This window comes from Oryctolagus cuniculus, chromosome 6, assembly GCF_964237555.1.
Source record: "Oryctolagus cuniculus chromosome 6, mOryCun1.1, whole genome shotgun sequence".
In the NCBI taxonomy this organism is placed as follows: domain Eukaryota; kingdom Metazoa; phylum Chordata; class Mammalia; order Lagomorpha; family Leporidae; genus Oryctolagus; species Oryctolagus cuniculus.
Window position 1 is genome coordinate 126,415,149 of NC_091437.1, and position 13,620 is coordinate 126,428,768.

The 13,620-nt window shown below is 50.7% G+C and overlaps 2 long non-coding RNA genes across 3 annotated transcripts; one reads left to right on the plus strand and one right to left on the minus strand.

Annotated features, from left to right (window-relative positions):
* The first annotated feature begins 568 nt into the window (after positions 1 to 568).
* Positions 569 to 13,210, plus strand: LOC138849954 (uncharacterized). 2 transcript variants are annotated; one of them, XR_011389272.1, is made up of 2 exons: positions 569 to 884; positions 12,796 to 13,210. It is a non-coding gene; the product is annotated as an uncharacterized lncRNA (long non-coding RNA). The 2 variants fall into 2 exon arrangements; XR_011389271.1 differs by lacking the exon at positions 569 to 884 and adding an exon at positions 1,382 to 1,448.
* Positions 6,276 to 7,748, minus strand: LOC138849955 (uncharacterized). Its single transcript, XR_011389273.1, has 2 exons — positions 7,561 to 7,748; positions 6,276 to 7,138 (listed from the first exon to the last, which is right to left on the minus strand). It is a non-coding gene; the product is annotated as an uncharacterized lncRNA (long non-coding RNA).
* Positions 13,211 to 13,620: the final 410 nt, after the last annotated feature.

Sequence of the window (13,620 nt, forward strand, 5' to 3'; positions counted from 1 at the left end):
TTTGGTCTCAGTGGGAAAGACAACTTAAAAGGACGGTTATAATTAGGTCACACTTGGAGAAACTTATTATATTTTGCTGTATGTCCCAGGAGTGGTGTATCTTAAATGGTTTTTGCATTTAGATTCAATGCACGGTGCAGAATTCCATTTTTCTGTTTCAACAATGGGAAGCCAGCAGCAGAAACTATGATGTCTGTATTCAATAAAGCTAGAGGCAGGAATAAATCCGATTTGGGATAGAAGAAAGAGAAATGTCATACAACTTGTCTCCTCATCCCCTTCCCCTTCTTTTCTCCTTTGTGGTCTCTCATGGTGTCTATGGAGGGAGCCTGGAACCTTCCATCTACATTCCCCATCGAAAGCCCCTTTACTTCTGCTCAGGGTGAAAGTGTGGCCAAAGACTTTCATTTCTCAATCGCAATTTTGGAGCATAGGCTAGTGGAGGAAAGGCCGATACGGTGTTAGGAATAAAGTAAACAGCGACCGTGGCCCCAACATGGCTTCTGTGCTCTCTGTACAGATTTCAGAATGACCAGCCGGCTGGGGCCAGTTCTAGGACTCTTGGGAGTGAGGCTGGCAGCAAAGAGAGGGGAAGGGTGCGGGTGGGGTACGGAGAAGGGACCCCAACAGGGGCTACCCTGATCTGTTGCAAACAGCGTCCCCTGAGAGCTGCCTCACCCCGCATGCTGGCAGCGGTCAAGGCCCTTTGCTCTGTGTTCTGCAGACATGGGAACAAATGGTGAAGTCTGGGTAATCCTTTTTTTTTTTTTTAACCTCCCAAGTTATCCCACGCGCTGAAAGAACACGAACACTGGCCTGTAGAGCGGCCGATTGCAGCAGGCCCGAGTGGTTGTCTCCCTCTGGCAGACACACGCCACATTCTTGTAAGTACTGCTCCATAGCGACTATTTCACCCGCGGCCCTCGGACCCCGTGCCAGGCTAACAGCCCTAAGCTCCGTACTCTCTACCATTCATCTTGGATTAACAGATGCATTGCCTTGGATGCCTGGGTACAGAGCCCTTACCAGTTTACAGAAGGAGGAAGAACTGTGTGGAGAGATCTGAGTGATGTGTACCCAAAGCCCACTTGCATTTGATGAGCAAGTGACATCCTGTAGGGACAGAGGTGCGCGTGTTGCAGTCACGGAACCTGCGTTAGGAAAGAACAGGGAGGAAGTGTGGTCGGGGAAGTCAGGGGTCCGTTTTCAGTCTGCAGCTGAGGGGCCTCCTCCTTCCTAGGTGCAGCTGTCGCGCTGACCAGGGAGGGCCCAGTCCACCACAGTCCTCCCCCTGTTTACGAGTTCCTGTCAGGCAGCCCTTCCCGTGAGCTGGTAGATGAATCTGTTATCAGTGACGAGTGCTGCACAACTCGCAGGGCACCAGGGCACGCAGTGCCAGCACGTTAGCCCAGAGGGCACCAACTCCAACGCTGACAGAAGACAGGCCGGTAAGTCAAGCGAGCACCCTGCTGTTGTCGAAAAGATGTCCCTTTGGCCGGCGCCGCGGCTCACTAGGCTAATCCTCCGCCTTGCGGCGCCGGCACACCAGGTTCTAGTCCCGGTCGGGGCGCCGGATTCTGTCCCGGTTGCCCCTCTTCCAGGCCAGCTCTCTGCTGTGGCCAGGGAGTGCAGTGGAAGATGGCCCAAGTCCTTGGGCCCTGCACCCCATGGGAGACCAGGAGAAGCACCTGGCTCCTGCCTTCAGATCAGCGCGGTGCGCTGGCCGCGGCGCGCCGGCCGCAGCGCGCCGGCCACGGCGGCCATTGGAGGGTGAACCAACAGCAAAGGAAGACCTTTCTCTCTGTCTCTCTCTCTCACTGTCCACTCTGCCTGTCAAAAAAAAAAAAAAAAAAAAAGAAAGAAAGAAAAAAAGAAAAGATGTCCCTTTATGATGTGGGTCTATGGCTCCAGTGTTGCCAGGCTATTCTGTTTTTCATGATTTATTGATTTCTAAATTTTATGTATTTTTTTTTTTGAAAGGGAGAGGAGAGAGAGAGAGAGAGAGAGATCTCATCTGCTGGTTTACTCCCCAGATGCCTACAGTGGCCAGGGTTGGGCCAGATCAAAACCCAGAGCCAGGAGCTCCATGCCGTGTGTGTGACAAAGACCCCACCACTTAAGCCACCACCTGCTGCCTCCTTGGGTGCGCAGCAGCAGGAAGCTGGAATTGAGGCTGGAGCTAGGACTCAAACCCAAGCGCTCCAATATGGTCTAGGGGCGTCCCAAGCACTGTGTTAACCACTGTGCCAAGTTCTCACCCCTCCATGTTTTAGAAGAGCGTTTGGGGATCTGGATTTGAATGTGATCTAATGTTCAGCTGTCAAGTTATTAATTCAATACTAACTGTCATACACACGCATCTGCAGTCACTCAGAAGGAATTAGCCTTTGTGGGAGAAAGTTGCCTTGGCACCCCAAACTGCTGTCAGTGGCTACTTTTGGGAACAAGAGTGGGAGTGAGAACTTTAAATTTTTTCTCTGTATACTTTTCTATTGTTTGAATCTTTGGCAATGAGAACGCATTTAAGTATTACTTATGTAGCTATTTTTAAAAAATCAACAGTCTGAAAAATATAAGAAAGCCTGGGTTTAAGAGTTTGATGACTCCAATGTTCAAGAATTATTAGAGATTTACACTTAACATGGCAGATTGATTGCATGAAAAGCCAGAAATTGAAAGGAGACTAAAAGGAAGTTGGAAGAAGCAGAAAGAAAATCAGGGAGGGAGCCGGCGCCGTGGCTCAATAGGCTAATCCTCCACCTTGCGGCGCCGGCACACCGGGTTCTAGTCCCGGTTGGGGCGCCGGATTCTGTCCCGGTTGCCCCTCTTCCAGGCCAGCTCTCTGCTATGGCCAGGGAGTGCAGTGGAGGATGGCCCAGGTGCTTGGGCCCTGCACCCCATGGGAGACCAGGAAAAGCACCTGGATCCTGGCTCCTGCCATCGGATCAGCGCGGTGCGCCGGCTGCAGCGGCGGCCATTGGAGGGTGAACCAACGGCAAAGGAAGACCTTTCTCTCTCTCTCTCTCTCACTGTCACTCTGCCTGTCAAAAAAAAAAAAAAAATCAGGGAGGGGAAAAAAATCAAAAGGTTGTCAATTTATGAAATAAGAACGAAATCCCATAAAAATCAGAGTTTGAGAAAGAGCTCTTAGAAATTAAAAGTATTAACAAAGAAATAATAATATTCAGGAGAAGGTTAGGAAGTTAAATTATGAAGACTCATAAGACGTAGTAAATAAAAGACACAGATTGGGAGAAGCGGAGAGAAGCAAAGTGAAGTCGAGAGAAATGATTCAGCTCATAATATATCCAGGAAGAGAAAGCAGAGAAAACTGAGCAAAGTACCAAATACATAACTCAGGCAATATTTTCAGAACCGAATGATCTGAAAGTCAAGGTGAGAAGATCCGTGGCGTGCCCAAAGACAATACATAACAATTATGAGATGGAACCTCCTGTCACAGCGTGTGATCCAGAACTCCAGGAATCACGACGCGATTCCAGAGAGAGGAAATAGAAGTCGGCCACAACAGAGGACCAGGAATAGAATGGCATCAGATTTCTCAACAGCACCACTGGATGTGGGAAGGAAATGGAGCATCTGGGGCCTGCGCTGTGGCATAGTGGGTTAATCCTCCACCTGCAGCGCTGGCATCCCATATGGGCGCCGGTTTTGGTCTCGGCTGCTCCTTTTCCTGATCCAGCTCTTTGCTGTGGCCTGGGAAAGTGGTAGAAGATGGCCCTAGTCCTTGGACCCCTGCACCCACGTGGGAGACCCAGAGGAAGCTCCTGGCTCCTGGCTTTGGATCAGCAAAGCTCCAGCCATTGTGGCCATTTGGGGAGTGAGCCAGTGGATGGAAGACCTTTCTCTCTGTCTCTCCCTCTGCCTGTAATTCTGCCTCTCAAGTAAATAAATAAATGTTAAGAAATGGAGCATTTGAGCAATGTACCTCTAAATTGAGGTATGTGTTCAAACCAACACCAAGTGTGAGGGTATCATAATATTTTCAGAAATGCAGGGTCTCAAATTTCCTTCTAGGTACTCTGAAAAAGCTATGCCAAAAACAAGCAAAAAGCTATGAGAGGGAAGAACAAATCAAGGAAACTCGGGATCCAGACCCCAGCGTTTCCAACACAAGAGATGAGTTTGCAAAGGCAATTCTCAGGATGATGATAACGACAGTCAGTAAGACAGAGGCTCTGCAGCAGGCCTGGAGGGAAACCAGCCCAGAGAAAATGAGCGTGAAGGGTTGCACAGTAGCATCTCTGCGGGGAAGGTGAAACCGACAGGCAGCCTGAAATGTCTGGCACACAGGACGTCTGGGGAGTAAGTCATTGACAGATACATTTCAAATGGTTAAATGAAAACCAAGGCAATTATTAACTCCAGGAAAAATGTACAAGAATGAAATTTTAATCATTTTACACTATGTGTCTCAACAGAAAATGCTATTTGCATAGTCATATGACTCAAAATGTTGAATATGAATTTAACAAAATGTGGTGGTATTAACCATTTTGGAAAAATTAAGTTGACAGCCAACAGCTCTGTGTGTGTGTATTAGGAGTGGAGTGTGTATGTGCAGTAGCATTATGGAACTAAGCATTTCTTTTGTCTAGTAGAAAGTCAGTAGGTAATGCTTAAATGGAAAACAACTTCATAAGCATAAGCACCTAAGAAAGAAATCTAGAGATAAATGTCTGAAAAATCAGCTAAAAGATAGAAAAACTTTTGGAAAATTGAGAATTGAGCATGAGAATAAGGTGGAAGAGGTGATTTTTTAAAATGTCTTTGACTTTTTTAAAAAGATGTATTTATTTGAAAAGCAGAGGGGGAGGGAGAGAGAGAGAGAGAGCGAGAGAGAGAGAGAGAGAGAGAATCTTGCACCCACTAGCAAATGGCCACTGCAGCCTGTGCTAGGATAGGCAGAAACCAGAAGCTAAGAACTCCACCCTGGTCTCCTACAATTGTGGCAGGTTCCCAAGTACTTGGGCCATCATCCACTGCCTTCCCAGGTGCATTAGCAGAGAACTGGATTGGACTGGAACTGGTGTGTTGCAAGAGGTGGCTTAACCATTTGTCCCACAACACTGGCCCCAGGTTTTTTTTTTTTTTAAAGTCACTTGTGTTTCTAGTATTCAGCTAATACCAATAATGCTAAAATTAATAACCTAAGTGTGAGTCATTTGTGTGTAGATATGGCTGTGGAATAAATTTCTAGAGGTCAAAGGGCAGATGCAGTTATACTTAAAAAACTTTCCTTATTTATTTTCATCTACTTGGAAGGCAGAGTGACAGAGATAGAGAAAGAAAGAGAGGGAGAGGGAGAGGGAGAGGGAGAGGGAGAGGGAGAGGGAGAGGGAGAGGGAGAGGGAGAGGGAGAGGGAGAGGGAGAGGGAGAAAGATATCAGTCTTCCATCCTCTGGTTCACTTCTCAAATAGCCACACAGCCAGGTCTGGTCCAGGCCAAAGGCAGGAGCCTGGAACTTCATCTGGGTCTCACACATGGTTGACAGGGGCCCAAGTATTTGGGCCATTATCCACTGCCTTCCCAGGCACATTAACAGGAAACTGGATTGGAAGTGAGTAGTCAAGGCTTGAACCGGCATCCATAAGTGATGCAGGCGTCCTAAGTGGTACCTTAATCCGCTGCACCACACACAGTAGCTCATTTGCACTTGTGATAGATAATTGCCCCGCTGCTCTTCTCGGGGGCTCTACCATCTGCCTTTCCCTCCAGAATTGTGTGACAGGGATTGTTTTCCTACACTCATCCCAAGAACGTGTTGTCAGACTTCGGGGATCTTGTCATTCATACTGGTAAAGAAAGGTATCTCCTGTGCTTACTGTGAGTGAGATTAAGAATCTTCTATGTGTTTCAGAGCCATGTATAGTTCTTGTTTCCTGAACTCTAACTCTGTCCTTTGTCCACACTAATTTTTGACCTTCTGTGAACTCTTTATTTTAGGAAAACCAATCCTCTGTGTTGCAATTTTTTTCAGTTTGTCATTTGTCTTTGCTACTATCTCCTGCTAAATTTGAGTTGTTTGTGGTAATATTTGCAAGTATTTTCTTTTATAGATTCTGGATTTTGAGTCATGATTAGAAAGACCCTTCTCACTTACAGGTTAGAAAGTAATTCACCTAGGTTTCTACCGAGTGACTTAAGTTTTCATTTCTACATTTAAATCTTTGACCAATTTAGAATTTATTCTCATATATTGGCCCAGCTTCATCTTGTCCAGATGGCTATCCTGTTGTCCCAACTTTAACTATTTTTTAAAAAGGTTTATTTATTTATTTGCAAGTCAGAGTTACATAGAGAGAGAAGGAGAGGCAGAGAGACAGAGAGAGAGGTCTTCCGTCTGCTGGTTCACTCCCCAATTGGCCGCAACGGCTGGAGCTGTGTCGATCTGAAGCCAGGACCAGGAGCTTCTTCTGGGTCTCCCATGTGGGTGCAGGGGCCTAAGGACTTGGGCCATCTTCTACTGCTTTCCTAGCCATAGCAGAGAGCTGGATCGGAAGTGGAGCAGCAGGGTCTTGAACCAGCACCCATATGGGATGCCGGCGCTTCAGGCCAGGGCATTAACCTGCTGTGCCACAGCACCAGCCCCTCAACTGCTCACAATTACACCTATCACTAGGATTCGGGTATTGTAAATAAATGATCAAAAAGTGAAGAGTGGCAGGGAAGCCCTTGTGGTGGCCTCAGGTGAAGAGGGAAGGGGGACATGGGACGGTCACCACCTCTCCGACAGCCTGTGTTCCCCTCACGGCCACTCCGATGGCCACATGGCTGTTTTGTCAGGCATAGGGACAGTAGCTGCAACCTGTAAAATACAACTCTGATGAACAAAAGCTGCTGAAGGGCTCCTTGGAGGAAAACGGCCACGCTGTGCCCCCAGAAGCCAGCGGGAGCCCAGACCCTGGGAGAGATGACAGCAGGAAGGCTCCGGGAACTCGGGCGGAATTCCCTGTCCCGGGATGACTCAGCTCACACTGACTTCCTGTGTCTGTGTTTAGGGTTCCAAGTCCTGGGAGAGAGAGGTTAGTTGGCTCAGTTTGGTTCCTGGTCTATTTCCTGTCAGCAGCGGTCAAGGTCCCAGGTCCATGGAGGAGCCGGACAGACGCAGGAACCCTGTGGGTGGACAGGGGGTTTGGGGGTTGAGGGGCGGTTTCTCCAAAGGAAGAGATGCCTGGCAACACTCCCAAACCAAGCCCCCGCAGCAGCTGTCCACAGCATTTGCAAAAATAGTAACTATAAAAATAGCCGCGATGGCAGGGCCGCTTCCTACAGGGGGGGAGCTCTGAGGGGCCCGCCGGCTCGCTGACCTTCATCCCGGCTCTGGGAGGTGGACCTCGCTCTCCCCCCTTGACAGGCAAGGACGCCGAGCCTGAAGGGAGAGTAGGAGGCCGCTCTGACGCACAGCCAGCCAGTGGCAAGCCCGGGAGAGGAGCCCGGATGTGGCCATCCCCGCCCCTGCCCGTGACCCTGCGGGAACGCCACCCTCGGAGGTGCTGAGCCCCGGCTTCCGGGGGCTGCCTGTGCCCTTCAGTCACCTGGGATGGCTGCCCGCTCCCGGGGCGGGCCTCGGTGTCCACCGCTTCACCTCCATTCTCTCATCCCAGCCTCTCCGGCCACGCCCACGCCTGCAATGCCTTCTCCTCCCAGCGCCGGTCATGATTCAGAAATCTTCAAAACTCTGCCTTTCTTGGGCTGGGCAGCTCCTACCGGGTGTGGACTGGGCTCCTCTCCAGGTGTGGAAACACCACGAATGAGTGTAGTTACTGAATCACCCACTCGGCCTTGTGGCAGGCCTGGCCCTACCAGCGGGCTCTCTGATAGCCTGAGCCGGTGGCCGTCCTTCCGCCTCGGGCGCGCCGTGTGGTCCATGGAAGCCACTGACCGAGGCCGCGCGGCGTGGCCACAGGTTTCCTGCTGGCGATCCAGGCCCTGGGGAAGGCTGCAGCTCTGACGGGCAGCAGAGAAACTGCTCTCCCCATCCGCACCCAGCGGGGAGCGTGGGCACAGTGAGCAGGTTCTGGGGGAATACTGGCTCCGTGGCCATCGTCCTGCACGCAGACGGCCCATGAGGCTCCTCACTGTCTCCGGCTGCTCTTCCTGCTTTCTAGTTAGGGCAAGTCTTGACTCTAGGGGCTGGAACCTTCTTCCCTTGATTCTTTTTTTTTTTTTTTTTTTTTTTTTTTTTTTTTTTTTTTTTTTTGACAGGCAGAGTGGACAGTGAGAGAGAGAGACAGAGAGAAAGGTCTTCCTTTGCCGTTGGTTCACCCTCCAATGGCCGCCGCGGCCGGCGCATCATGCTGATCCGATGGCAGGAGCCAGGTGCTTCTCCTGGTCTCCCATGGGGTGCAGGGCCCAAGGACTTGGGCCATCCTCCACTGCACTCCCTGGCCACAGCAGAGAGCTGGCCTGGAAGAGGGGCAACCGGGACTAGAACCCGGTGTGCTGGCGCTGCAAGGCGGAGGATTAGCCTAGTGAGCCGCGGCGCCGGCTTCCCTTGGTTCTTTTCTCTCCCCCAGAGCGCTTAAGCCTGCAATATTTGGCTAGCATCGTGGCGCAGTGGGTCAAGCTGCTGCTTGTCACGCCTGCATCCCATATCAGAGTCTTGGTTCCAGTCCCAGGCTCCTCTGCTTTCCATCCAGCTCCCTGCTAACGCGTCTGGGAAGGCAGCAGAAGATGGCCCAAGTGCTTGGGTCCTTGCAACCATGTGGGAGACTCAGACGGAGTTCCTGGCTCCTGGCTTCAGCCTGGTCCAGCCCTGGCTGTTGTGGCCATTGGAGGGGTCCCTCTCTCCATTGCAAATAAGTAAGTAAAACTGAAAAATTACAATTAAAAACCTGCCACACACTGCTCATTGTTGATCTGTCTCCGCTAGAATTTCATCCACAAGAGCTTTATCCGGGTTGTAGTCCCAGCAATTAGAGCACGGTGGGCACGTGGTAGGCACTCCATATTTGCCAAAAGCACAAGCGATGCACCCCTACTCATCCGTGGTAGTTTCAAAACGCGTTGTTGAGTTCCCCTTAAAAGTAGAGCTAGTGCCCTCTCCCCGAGCTGTGAGGTGACCTGAGGGACTGAGTCCCTGCTGACCAGCAGAATGCGGCAGAAGCAGTGCTATGTGACTTCTGAGATGGGGTCCCACGATGGACATGGTTCACCTGGCTGCATCGCTCATACATCGCTCACCCCGGGGCGGGATGTTGCAGCCTTGTGATGAGGCCCTGGGAATGGCCCAGACACCCACATGGGAGAAAGCGAGGCCTCCGCCAGCTACTTGGCACCACCTGCCAGCCGCGGGAGTGAGCCTCTCGGAGGCAGATGCTGCAGAAAGCTGCCGCTCTCGGAAACAGCCTGGCTCAGGCACTGCTGCGTTCCTGACCTGCAGATGCTGTGAGGACAATAGGTATGCAGTAGTGTGTTCACCTGCTATGTTTTAGGGGTAATTTGTTACACAGCAAAGAGAATCAAGGTGACTTCTTTCTAAAGATTGATTGATTGATTTGAATGGCAGAGTTACAGAGAGAGAGAGAGAGCGAGAAGGAGAGAGAGACACACACAGAGAGAGAGAGAGAGAGAGAGAGAGAGAGAGAGAGAGAATCTTCCATCTACTTGTTTCCTCTCCAAATGACTGCAATGACCAGGACTGGGCCAGACCACAGTCAGGAGTCAGGAGCTTCATCCAGGTCTGTCATGTGGGTGCAGGGGCCCAAGCACTTGGACCATCTTCTGCAGCTTTCCAGGTGCATTAGCAAGGAGCTGGATTGGAAGCAGAATAACCAGGACCCGAGCTGGTTCCTGTATGGGATGCCAGCTTAACAGGCAGTTGCTTAACCTGCTACACCACACAATGCCAGCCCCAAGAATTAATGTAATTTCAAAGTCAACTAATACATTTGAAATATGACTTGTTTTCTAAAAACTTGATATCCCCAAGATTTATAGGAAAGCATTACCTTATAAAGTGATTCACAACTGCTGATAGTATAAATGGAGGTTGTGTGGGTTTGGTGGAGAGAGAATTGGCTTGGGGACATTAAAAAAAAAAAGAGGTCACTGTCCCAAATGATGCACTCATCTGGGGACTAGGGAATGTCGCTGCGGAGAAGTGAGTCCCTGGGAGCAGTGTGTGTGAGCCGTGAAGATGATCCAAAGCCAGGCAGCACGTGCTGGGTGAAAACACTCGCCTGCTGGCTCAAGTGCCCATTGTGGGTTATTAATGGTGCTTGCGCATAATGAAGTGCAGGGCTGGGGCTCCTGATCTGGGCTGCAGCAAAGGCTACAGCTGTTGTTGTCTTCATTTAACTTCAGAGTGACCTGGAATTATATCCCCCAGTGGTGAAACAGCCAGAAGAGGACACCGCAGAGGATGCTAATTAGCCCCCTGCAGGATACACAAGTTAGAAAATAACCACTCAGAGAGCTGCAGAGGCTCCCGCATCCCACCAGACCAGGCCCCGTGGCTGCCATTGCTCTCCAGCACGCTTTTGTCTAGTGTGATGGACGGTGCCAGCCGAGATGCTCTGGGGCTCCCAGCTGCCTTCCTGTCAGTGAGGATCAGCAGCCAAGGCCCGATGACTTGATCTGACAAAGGCGTTCAGCACCCGGAACCTCCTCTCTCCCCTAGGGTGTCTGCAGGGCTCACAGAGGTGCACACGGGGCCAGGTGACCGTTCCGGCAGCGTTAGGAACTTGACTCGTAGGAGAATGATTGGCTTGGCTTTGGGCAGGATGATTGCCAAGGGTTCTGGCTCAAATCCTCTTATCGGGGAGTCCAGCAGATTCTGGGAGAGAAAAAGGGGATGGCTTTCATCGATGGCCATTCAAGCCATTCATTCCATCGCCACAATTAATTAAGAGGGAGAAGAGAAAAGACCCGCCGAGAGGGAGGTTTTATGAGTGTTGCGGTGGGGCAGTCGGGTTCCTGGAGCCCTTGCTTGCTGGGTAACAACAATAATCACAGTGAAAGATGGGCTAGAGAGAGAGAGAGAGGTCTTCCATCCGCCGGCTCACTTCCCAAATGGCCGCAATGGCTGGAGCTGCGCTGATCTGAAGCCAGGAACCAGGAGCTTCTTCCAGGTCTCCCACATGGATGCAGGGGCCCAAGCACTTGGGTCATCTTCTACTGCTTTCCCAGGCCACAGCAGAGAGCTGGATTGGAAGTGGAGCAGCCGGGACTCGAACTGGCGCCCATATGGGATGCCGGCACTGCAGGCGGTGGCTTTACCTGCTACGCCACAGCGTTGGCCCACTACAATAATTTGCTCAAGGACAAATGGCTCAAGTAGGGTCTCACTCCTGGTCTGCCTACCAAAGAACCCTGTCGCTAAGTGGTACATGGTCACGGCCATGAAGGCGGGTGGTTTTGGAGTGTCTGCCTGTTCCCATGGTGGGCGCACGTGATGTGTCTCAAGACTGTCACATCCAGATCACGCCTGCCACAGTTTTTGAAACATTATCTATTGCCTCCAACCTGCCTCTGAGAGTTGATTTGATGAGCTGGAGACAACCAAAATGATTTGGAAGGACGTCTGATCACCCGAATGGCCATTATTCCTCCACAGAGGAAAGCCAACAGGCAGCCCCATCCTGAGCTCCCCTGCCCGGGGCACTGGGTGGTCTAGGTTCTCACGGACAGGTTAAGCTGTATCGTTTGCTTTAAAAAGTAGAGAGGTGAACGATGTATTTTAGAGTTTTTTCCCCTCTCAAATGATTACAATTTGGTTCTCCAGGGGAAAGCTCGCCGTCTGGGCTATGCAAACACCATATTCCCAGGGCTGCTGGGTTGGCGAGATGCCTGTGTGCTAGCATCCTAACATCCCGCTGCACGGTGAGATGAGGCAGCGTTCCCCTTTCACACAGGTGCACCGAGACAAGAAGCATTTTGAGGGTGTTTCTTTTGACTCCTTCCTGCTGCGCTCAAAACTCTTTGTGGGCTGCTCTAGGCTCACTGTCAGGTTCACACAAACACATACATCTGTGTCCCGGAGGAATGAGAGCAGAGACTCACCGGATGCAACATCCACACTCTGGTGAGAATAATCATGTTTTCATCAATAATAGTAGCCTTTACTGAGTGTTAGCTCTGGCCAGGGTACTGCGCTAGACACCTGTTGTGTTTCCTTAAATCCTTTCAATGAGCCCATTGGTTATTATAACCCAAGCGCTATTTTTTTTTTTTTACAGGCAGAGATAGACAGTGAGAGAGAGAGACAGAGAGAAAGGTCTTCCTTTTTCTGTTGGTTCACCCCCCAAGTGGTCGCTACTGCTGGCGCGCTGCACCAATCCAAAGCCAGGAGCCAGGTGATTCCTCCTGGTCTCCCATGCAGGTGCAGGGCCCAAGCACTTGGGCCATCCCAGGCCACGGCAGAGAGCTGAACTGGAAGAGGAGCAACCAGGACAGAATCCGGCACCCCGACCGGGACTAGAACCCAGGGTGCCGACGCCGCAGGTGGAGGATTAGCCTAGTGAGCCGCGGCACTGGCCCCAAGTGCTATTATACTCAGTATAAAGATACGAGCACCAAAGCTCAGTGAGTTTAAGCAATTTGCTGAAGGTTACAGGCAGAGAGTAAGTAGGTGAGGCACAGAATTGCATGGCAATCTTTTCCCAAAATCCGTACTTTTTGCAGGCAATTTCGTTGCCTTCAGTCATAGGCAGGGAAGGTAACTTGGACAGTGGGGCTTCCTGTGTGGAGAGAGAATAGAGAACATAATACCACGAAGTCTTGTATCTTTTGTTAAGTAAAGCCCACATATTTGTGATCTCTTCACTCAGAAGGAAGGCTCTCCTCTACAGTCACCATCTTGGGACTTCTCCTTCACTCACAACGTCATCTAGAGGCGCGCAATTCCTCGTTGAGAACGCGCCCACGAGTGGTGGCCGTGGCCCTCCTCTCCTCGCTTCCTTTGGGCGCCGCCGACTTTGACCAAACAGCGGTGCTGCTTTCCCAACTCGATTCTGCTCCTCGGTGACCAGAGTCTCTTCCAAATCATTTCAGTTGTCTCCAACCCATCAGATCTACAGGGGCAGTAGATAATGTTTTGCAAACTCTGTAGCGGGATCTAGGGATGATTTCAAAAGGTAGTGAGTCACTGCAGCCTGGCTGGGGGAAAATAAGTCTCATTTGTCTGTGTAAGCTCTGATTTATTTGTTCCAGTAATAAATAAAGTCAGTCTTCCGCTTTGCCGTGACACCCGGGTCATGCTACTCTCCGGAGGGCTCCGCCTTCTTTCCCCAGATTTGTTGGCTTCCCTACGTGTCTCAGTTGAGCTGCTTTTGAAAGTCCGCTAAGGAGACTTTGTCTCATTGGGTACAACAAGAATGGCAAAGGGCGAGGTTTCACGACCCTTTAGTGTCTTTATTCTCTTGTGAATACAAAGACGCCTGCAAAATTCACTCCTCACCCACAGAGCTCTTTGCAGGTCTCTCTCCGACTTCACTGGAGACACACTGGCCGAATGGAGAAATGCTGTTGGAGCGATAAGGTTTTCCTTAAGCCAGGTTTCAGTGGGGTTTCAGTTCCCTCTCCGAGGTGTGGGCTTTGGCGTTGGGAAGCTAATTTTTCTTGGTGTTTCCCCTAATTTCAACAGACCAAGCCTT